The 9,317-nt window shown below is 46.2% G+C and overlaps 2 pseudogenes; both read right to left on the reverse strand.

Annotated features, from left to right (window-relative positions):
* LOC102865721 overlaps positions 1-6,671 on the reverse strand; it is a 56,690-nt pseudogene extending 50,019 nt beyond the window's left edge.
* A 1,763-nt stretch (positions 6,672-8,434) lies between these two features.
* On the reverse strand, positions 8,435-9,053 carry LOC102866128 (annotated as a pseudogene).
* Between the last annotated feature and the right edge of the window lie 264 nt (positions 9,054-9,317).

Genomic DNA, 9,317 nt, shown 5'->3' on the forward strand with positions numbered 1-9,317 from the left:
CATACAGGTTGAAAAGGTATGGAGACAGGACACATCCCTGGTGTACACCCTTCCCAATTTTGAACCATGCAGTGTTGCCCTGCTCTGTTCTGAGGAGTGCCTCTTGGTTCAAGTTAATATTAAGATTATTATAATGACTCAGACATTGGCGTGCTATACACACTGGCAGCTTCAGGGATAAGGTCCTGTGCCCATGACAAACCACACGATGAGAGCTGAGGTGGTAAATGATATGGATTTACAAAGTCCACTGATTTTTCAAATGTCCTGTTCCTCATGTAATCAATGGCCCCTGAGCATGTGAAGAGGATAGTTTTGAAAAATGCCTGAGTACAGATACAGAGGAATGCAAGCCGAAGTTGATTAATGTGTCAGTGGTGACTATTTTAAATCCAAGCTGGCTTGAGGAGGAGGATGTAATAATTTTTTTAATGTCATTTTATGTTAAAGCACATATTGCAGTGATTTGTTCTATCAAAGTATTTCAGCAGACATTTTTCTATTATTTGTGGAGGGATGGCTTGCTAAAACGATGGGTTTCTTGGCTGTAATCTTTCAGGAAACAGTTCCCTAGGTCTGATTTCTGCTGACTCCCAGAGTGGATTTGAAAACCAAAACCTAGGTTTGCAACTGCAATATGATCACATATTGTTTGTGCTACCTGTGGGGTTTACGATAATTAAAGGTGTAGATTAACATGGCCATAGTGGCAAGAAGCTGCACTGCAATCTCGAAGCTATGCAGTTCGAGGCCACCAGCTGCTCCAGAGAAAGATGGGCAGTCTCCTCCCTTGAGATTAACTCCCTCTGACTTCCCGCTGGAGGTCAGCTATGGATCGGATCTGACTCTACAGTATATAACATCATCCACATTTTTACACCATTTTAAAAGGTGTAGTAAAAGTAAATTGCTTCTTACCCATCTGAAAATTGTACAAAAGAAGAATCAGTTCCTTTGTTCTTCCGTAAGAACAAGCCTGCCTGCCGGCAGTGCAACCAGGCTGTTCCCTGGAGGCTCCCTGATGATGAAACTTCCCTTCAGCCCTTTGCCAAGACCAGGACTTGGAAAAAGACATCATTCTGGGGAAGGCGGGAAGTGAGAGAAAGCAAGGAAAATTGAAACAAGCTGGACTGACACCGTAACAATGGGCTGGAGTCTGTGAGAACGTGAGGATGGTACAGGATAGGATAGGACAAGGTTACGATCCATTTTTCATAGGGTCACCATGAGTCATAGTTTACACAAGGGCATAGAACAACTAAGGTAGCGAGGATGACTAATGTTCATATCTTAATTCTATAGTTATATTAGAAGTAGGATAGATTAATACACATTTCTGCTACACCTTTGTACTGCTATGACTAAGATCACTGGCAAGTGTAAATGGTTTATACCTGACTGCTGATCTGAACAGGAGTCCTGGTAGTGAAGTGGTTTTAAAAAACTGGTGGTTAAAGTTGGGCTGCTAACCAAAAGGTGAATAGTTTGAACCTAATGACTGAACCACAGGAGAAGGCTGTCTGCTTCCGTAAAGGTTTGTCTTTGTTCTTCTGTGCTGTTGACTCACAGCAACCCTAGAACAGCAGATCAAAACCTTGCCCTATCTATTCTCTCTCCTCCTCCTCACCATCCTCATCTCCATCATTTTAAAACCTACTGTTGCAGTCACTGGATCAGTCTTAAATTCTTCAGTGGGGTTTCCCTCTCTTTCATGGATTCTTGACATTTCCTAGCAAGATGTCTTTTTCCAAGGACTGTCCTGACAATATGCCCAACGTGTGTGAAACAACACTGCACCATCTTTCCTTCCCAGCCACATCCTGGTTGCACTAAACGACTGGTTGCCTTGGGAGGAGCACCCTGTTTGCAACCCATAAATGTTTACAGACATAGAAGCTTGCACATTCTAATCAACTTGATGTCAGCGAGCTTGGTTTTCGTAAGGAATATGATGCCAACCCAAAGACACTACACTAGCTGCTGCACAGGAGAGAGATGGCAGTCTCCTGCCACGTGATGTACCGCCTCTGAAAACCTGCTGGGGAGTCAGCTACGAGTGGGTTCTGACTCCACAGCACTCAACAACAAAGTTTGTCAGCTTGAGCTTACCTAAGTGTCAAAAGAGCAAGGGCCACTTTGGACAGCCGCGTCTGCCCTTTACTGACTTCACAAAGGAGAACTCTCCCCATCAACAGCATCAATAATACAAAACCAATTTCCATGAGGTCAGACATGTCCTCCGCACTCCCATACTTCTTTCTACTCATGTCTACACCAATCTTATGGCTTTGTTGGGTCCACAAATCCAATTTGATAGCTCACAGACCACAAAAAACCATGTTGGGGAAGCGAAAAGGTTATAATCCATGTTAGAAGCACAATACAGTCAGAACAGGTTCTGAAATGTGCTTGCAGGCACCTCAACCTTGAGACTTACAGCTTTAGACCAATATTACAAAGTTCTCAGTCCTGCTAATATTGGTTCCCCTTCTCAGTCTTAGACAGTGTTACAAAGTCCTATGGCCCCCTACCCCCAGCTGTCCAACAAAGTTGGGCAAAAGCTCTTAGCTCCAGTTCCAATTGTGTAGCAGTCCCATCTCAAGTCAGGTTTCTAGTTTGGCCATGGCTACAGCTGCTATAGGTGTAACTGAAGCAAAGAGGTCTAGTCCAACATTCTCTTGCTTCTTTTTTTGTTTGTGCAAGAAAGGTCTAATCCTCCGGTTGCTGCTGGATTGCTCACTTTAACAGGGAGACTAGCCAATCTCCTTGTGGATAGGCTAACATGACCCATTTTGCATATTCCCATCCATCTACATGGCAAAGTCAGTAATGGCTAGGAAAGTCATATTGAAAAATAAACTCCACACCAGGCGTACATTGGAAAAAAGCCACTTGAACGCATACTCAAATTCCTGCTGTTTCCTACCCAATGGATTTCTCAGTGTTCCCTGCCTGGTGGCACTTACGCAGGTGCCCTCACACAACAGCCCCTGCTCCAGCAGAGTCCTGGATCTGACAGGATCCAAAGTCAAAGGTCAAATTCCCACCGACCCACTAGCCTCTGGCTGGTCTGCAGAGTTCACAGAAGCCGGCTGGCTGGCTCGTTTTGGGCAGTTGGTGTAGCCCAAGAGAGCCCCGGCCAAATTCTCCATCAGTGGGCATGCCCTTAGGTGTTCTCCCGGGTAATCAGCAATGCCCCAGTAAATCCAGGCAGGATCCTACCGGCCTTTCTCCTGCCAGGTTAGTTCCACAGGTTAGCTCGGCTGATAACTCCAGGTGATGGCTGGATCCGCGGTGGTGCCCTGAGGTCACAGGGCTGTGGCGGGGGCTGAGGTGTGTGGTTGTGGGGCTGCAAGGAGGGGCGGGAGGAAGGGGGGGAAAGCAAGGGACTAGGGGGCCAAAGGAACACAGGGCTTGGACACTACCACCAAGAGGTAGGGGGCGGAGCTTGGGCGCTGCTGGGGTTTATGTAGCAGCACCCTGTGTGGTAGGGGTCTGAGGGTCACACAGGCGCGGGCTGCAGGGGGGTCACACGGTGTTCACTCCTTTGGAGTTCAGCGGTGGCTGGCAGACTGTTGCTCTTCCCGGGTCTCTTCCGCCACTTGAACTCATGACTATCAAGCTTCCTCTACTTTTAACATTCTTAAATTGGGATTTTAGTGGGTTTACAAAGAGATTAGTTTCCAGTCATTCATTCATTGTACACATCTTCTTCCTCACCCTCTCATCCCCTTTGTAATGTTGGCCTTGTTCCAGATTGTGAATTATCATATATATAACTGTGTGTATCTACTTAGTACATTCCTTTCAGACTGTCCTTCCTTTCATCTATTTCAGTGCATGGTATCTACCCATTCTTTTTCCTTAAATATAACTGTCAGTGTCTCAGCTATCTAGCGCTGCTATAACAAAGATACCACAAGTGAACGGTTTTAACTTCTTGTTTTAGAGGCTAGACGTTCGACCTCAGGATGCCAGCTCTGGAGGAGAGCCTGCTCTTCCTCTGTCAAATGGAGGGGAAAGTCCTCTTGCCAGGAGATCCTTGGAAACGTCCACCTGTCTGTGTGGCCTTCCCTGATTCAAGGAGTTTTATTCACATAGCGGCCTGGGTCCAAAAAGATACACTCCTCTACTAGTCATCATGTTTTGTTTTACTGAGATTTCCTACTTCCTTCCCTTTTAGAAGAGAAATGGTAAAAAGTATTGTAAAGCACATACCCTAAAGGAGCTCCTTATATCCATTTAGGGTTATGTTCGTATTAGACTACTGTATTTCATCGTAGTCCTTTCATAAACATTTGATAGATCTTAGAGTGATGACTGTATCACCACCAAATTACAGTTATACGCAGGTATTTTGGGGAGACATGATTCAAACAATGACAGTCGGTACTATGTATGGAGTAGTTTTTCTCTGTAACACAGAGTTACAGTTACAGAAGCCCCTCTGTTACACAGGGTTTCCATGAGTCAGGGCCTTGCTAGACTTTAGGCATAACAACAGGGTTAAGACTCTGTGTTAAGACTCTAAAGTTAGTACTCAAGTGATCATTTAGGTATATGATCAGGCCTTAATTTCCTTTGTGCAATACCACCAGTTTATGCTCAACAAGTGTGAACAAATGCAGTACATATCTGAAGAGTAAATTAATAAATCAGTCAAGATTGATCACTTTTATAACCTCAAGTAATTTTATTTCAGGAATAAAAACACTTTGAAGAAAAAAAAATGTGGTACCATCAGCTGGTCATTTAGTTATAAGGTAGTTCTAAGTTACAAGTTAGTTTTAAGCCACAAAATTTGTTTCAAGAAGCTATGCTGCACCATTTGTCTCTGGAAATTTTCATTAAAATTAATTAAATAGGTAATATTTTCTTCAAATGTAAATATTTCACCTGTGAATGCTACAGGCATAGCTGTTATTTATGTGCCAATGAATTGTCTCCAACTCATAGTGACCCTATGCTCATTAGCTCTGAAACCTGCCCTATCCTGAGCATGTTTTAATGATAGGGAAACAATGGCCTAAGAGCCTTGCTGGTGCAGTGCATAACATGTGCAGCTGTTAACTGAAAGGATGGCAGTTCAAATCTGCCAGCCCCATCCGGAGCAGTCTCCCTCCATAAATAGTTACAGCTTGGAAAACGTAATAGAGAGTCAATATGGGTCAAAAATGACTCAGTGGAACCGGGATTAGGGTTTTTGTTTGCTTACTCTGTGTGACGCTGTTAATATTGCATCAAAGCAATACACACGCTGCCACCGGTAGTATTACAAACTGAGGAAGACTGGGGATTTCTACCATCTGTAGTCAGAAGCGGGTCAAACATGCTGTAAGGGGCACTGATAATTTCTAGTGACTGGATGCAGGAGAGAACACAGAAGTGGTAAAAAAATATGACTCTGGTGATACAAAATGAGACTGGAAATAGGGTAGAATTATGTGTGACCGGACATATGTTTTTGTTGTTTTGTGCCATCCAGTAGGAACTGAATCCTGTATGATCTCCAATAAATGCATGAATACTTGGGAGGAGATTCCCCATCTATCTCCTGTCTAGCAGTTGGTTTACTATTTAAAAATTACACAATGATAACTAAAGTAGGCCCATACTTAACAAAAGCCCTGTATTTGTGCAAAGGCTTTATACATAGAGCTCGTTCATCTGAAAGTCTGAAATTAGGTAAAAAAAACATGAGTTGATCCAAAAGGATATTTTATAGCATGTATGTACATGTAAAAATGAAGTTATAAATGAAGTTTACATAAATGTAAACAGCACAAAGTTCTAAAATGTATTTTCCCTGTGGTATCTGCTAGTTTATCACTCTTCGAAAAACCTATAATAAAATATTTTAAGGACCTTAAACTATGACGGGTATTAAGGAATCAGCGATCTCACTGAATGCTGGGGGAGGGGAGTCTTTGCCAGCTGTGGCTGCATAGTCGTTTGCAGAAGTGACGAGGGGACACCTGAGCGGGCGTAGGCGGGAGGTGGAGGCAGGGTCGCAGCTGAGTTCAACATCTGGGTACCGTGCACCTTGCCTCCATCGTCATCTTGGGCGGCATGGAAGGCCATGACGTAGAAGTCTGTGCCGGGACGTGGGTAAAGCCTGAGTCTGAAGTTGTGGACAGCATCTGACAGCCGGGCTGCAGTGCAGGGCTCGCACGCGTATGTGCTCAGCCTGAATTGCTTCCTCCTGGAGGCTTTGTCGCTGTTATCCTCTAACCCCCGTGGGTGCCCATAACCAAATGTTTATTGAACGCCTCGAGACCCCACGAGCTTGCGTGCTGTGCTTGGGGATGTGTAGCGACAGCGCCTTCAAATAGAAGGTCTCTGCTAAGTCCTCCGGACGCCATACCAAGCACTCTGCTCTCCATGAGATTGTTTCCAGATTCCTTCGGGCCAGTGGCCACCATCCTGCGGGTCACTTCTCCAGACTAGGCCGTCTTCATTCTGCCTCTCTTTTCGGCCATAATTTAACTTTCTCAGTTGTCTTATTTCACACTGGAAACTCCGTGGAAAAGGTCCACCCTCTTGAGCTGTATACGCAGGTCCTCCTCGGGCAGATGGCCCGGCATCCTGCTGTTCACGAGGTCCCGTGAAGTACTGTGGCAGGCCCAGGCCGGGCAGCCACATTCGTGGCCGATCCACTCCTCGTAGTTCATGGTTCATGTCCTCACATGCGAGCATTGTCCTGGACTTGGGCAAGGCAGATGGCTTGGTCAGCTACATGATCACACAGGTGGCCAACCGCAGCTTCAGCCTGTGCAGGGGGTTACTGGTGCCTATTTTGCACTGGATATCTGGGTCCAACAAGGCTGACACGGTAACCCCACTTTTCATGTGCACTCGGCAGGACAACACTTGGCCCATCCCACTGTACAAAGGCAGACCACGTCTCTATGAGTTTCCTCCAGCAGTCCAAGCTTCTTTGGGATACTTCTCTGCCTGCTCTCTCCATTTTTTAACTATCAAAGCATCTGGAGAAGCGTTTTCTGTCTCAGAGGTCAGCTTGTCCCATGACTTCTCTGCCTGACTGCTCAGGCCGGCCCTTCTCATTCTTCTCAAACAAGAAGCTTGATGGAGGATTTGATCCCCTAATTCTTTGGGCTTCATGGAGCGAGTCCTGGCTGCTTTTACTGCTGCTGGGGTTGCTCACATGTCTAGGAGCCTGTCGAGTTCCCTATTCCTGGATTTCTCTCTTTTTGTGGCAAGGCACCTTTGTGTAGGGACAGAGGGGAGAGGAGGCCAGCCGTTTCCCACTTAATCTCTGTCTTACCTCTTGTCTCTTTTCCCTGGAAGCGAGCAGCAGAGTCATGATGTCCATTCTGTCGACTTCTGGGGGACTCTTCCTCCAGATGCAGTGGCCCCTGCCTGGATGGGAGGAGCCAACCAGCCAGCCAGCAAGATAATGGGGAATGGAAATCAATACTCAAAATGACCAAGACTGGCTAGACTCCGTCTCAGCTCTTGATCTCCAGAATCTGCTCTCCACACTCTCCTCCTTCTAGATCAACCTGACATCTTTGCTGATGGCACCCAGCTGTTCCTGAAGCATCATGGCTGAAGTCTAGGCGTTGGCTTGCCTGCTGGGTGACAATAGATTGACTAAGCTCAAGAGAAGGTCTCTGTCCTCTACCCCATCGGACGAGGCCAGGTCACTCTCAAAGGGCTGTGTGACGTTTTCCAGAATGTTAGCAGGTGCACTCCCAGTCCTTTTCCTTAAGTGTTTGTGCCTTAGGGGGCTCCTTTCCCACAGTGTCCAGTCGATCATCCTGGGTACCTAGGAACAGAAAGCCAATGCTGTACATGTCCATGTCACAGTGGGCCACAGGGAATCTGATGTCCCGGACACCGGCCTAGTGTGACCAGTTGAAGCCCTCTCAGCCCCATCTGGTCTAGTTCTGTTCTCTGAGCCTTAGTGTTCAGTACCAGGTGGCCCTTATCATTTTGTTGGGGTTTCCCCCAGCTTCTTTTTTTGCATTTCCAACACCTCTAATAGAGAATTTTTATGCTCCAGAGCAGCTATATTCTCTTTGAGGTGAAGCTGAAGCCTCTCGTTGGATTCTAAGAAGAGTTTGGCCCCAGTGTCTTATAAACATTTATTTTCTTCTTGGTTTATTTTGTCTCTTTGCTGTGCCGGTTGCAGCTCTTGGGCCCCTTCCTCCAGCTGCACTATTTTTTCTTTACTGTCTTTTCTCCCTGGCACCTTGCACAGTGCCCATGCTCTGGGCCAGCCTTGCTCGCCACCTCTGGCAGGTTCCTGGCTTTCTGCAGGGCACACTGCAGCTTCTGTTCCACTGGCTCCAGGCTCTCCTGCCAGTTCCAGTTCTCAGTCCATTGAAGGCACAGAGTCTTTCTTTATAATCTCATTTTCAAGTTTGTCCTCGAGATAGTGGACAGATGTGACTTCATGCTGTACAGTGAGCTAACTTTTTTCCAGGGTGGTGATTCTCTCTTCTACATCCTCCTACTGGGCCATGGCTTTACAGATGTCTCTACAGCTTTCTGTTCACTTCATCAGACTTGAGGAGGTCCCACAGCGCAATTTCCAGTTCAGGGACAAGGCTGGGCACGGAAGCCAGCTGCTCTTCCTTCTGTCTCTGCTCTTGGGACTGATTTTCTTTGATGTCCTGCAGCTCCACCACCTTGGCCAGGCCCTTCTTGTCACCTCTTTCTTTTCATGATGGGTGCATTTCTCTGCTCATGGTTCATGTCCAGCAGCCCGTTAGGGTGTTTCCCCCGATCGATTCTGTTCTTAAAGGATTATTAACTCCTTATGCATAGTACCTAACTCTTCTAACAAAATACACCTTTCAAGCGCTACTCACAATCTCTCTCTCACTTTTTCTTCCAGGGGTTTGTGGTGCTCAAATGATTTGAGGGCGCTAAGGCCTTTGACTTTGATAGAGACACCTTCTTGTGACTGAGTCTGTCTCTTCACAACTGTCATCCTGGAGATCACTCATTCCTAGAGACCAAAGGGTTCCAAATGCTGTAATAATAGTGTTATTTCACTTGGCTTTCAGATTGGCAATTTCTTCTTCTCTTTCACATTAATAAAACAGACCACTGCTTAGTAAATAGCAACTATAGTGGCACAAACGGACATCAATCAAGCTTCAAAAAAATAATGTTCTCTGGGCAAGCAGTCGCGGCCCTCTGCCCGGGGCGGACTGCCCTCGGCCCCTGGCTTGGGGTGAGCCGTCGCGGCCCGCAGGGTGAGCTCCTCAGTCCCCAAATTGTGCCATCTGACCCCTGGGTGAGGAAGGAGAAGAAAAAAAAAAGAATGCCTAGGGTATCCAGAGAAT

The sequence above is a fragment of the Elephantulus edwardii genome, unplaced genomic scaffold (genome assembly GCF_000299155.1).
Source record: "Elephantulus edwardii isolate Elephantulus edwardi_28Jun2011 unplaced genomic scaffold, EleEdw1.0 scaffold00011, whole genome shotgun sequence".
NCBI classification, from domain to species: Eukaryota; Metazoa; Chordata; class Mammalia; order Macroscelidea; family Macroscelididae; genus Elephantulus; species Elephantulus edwardii.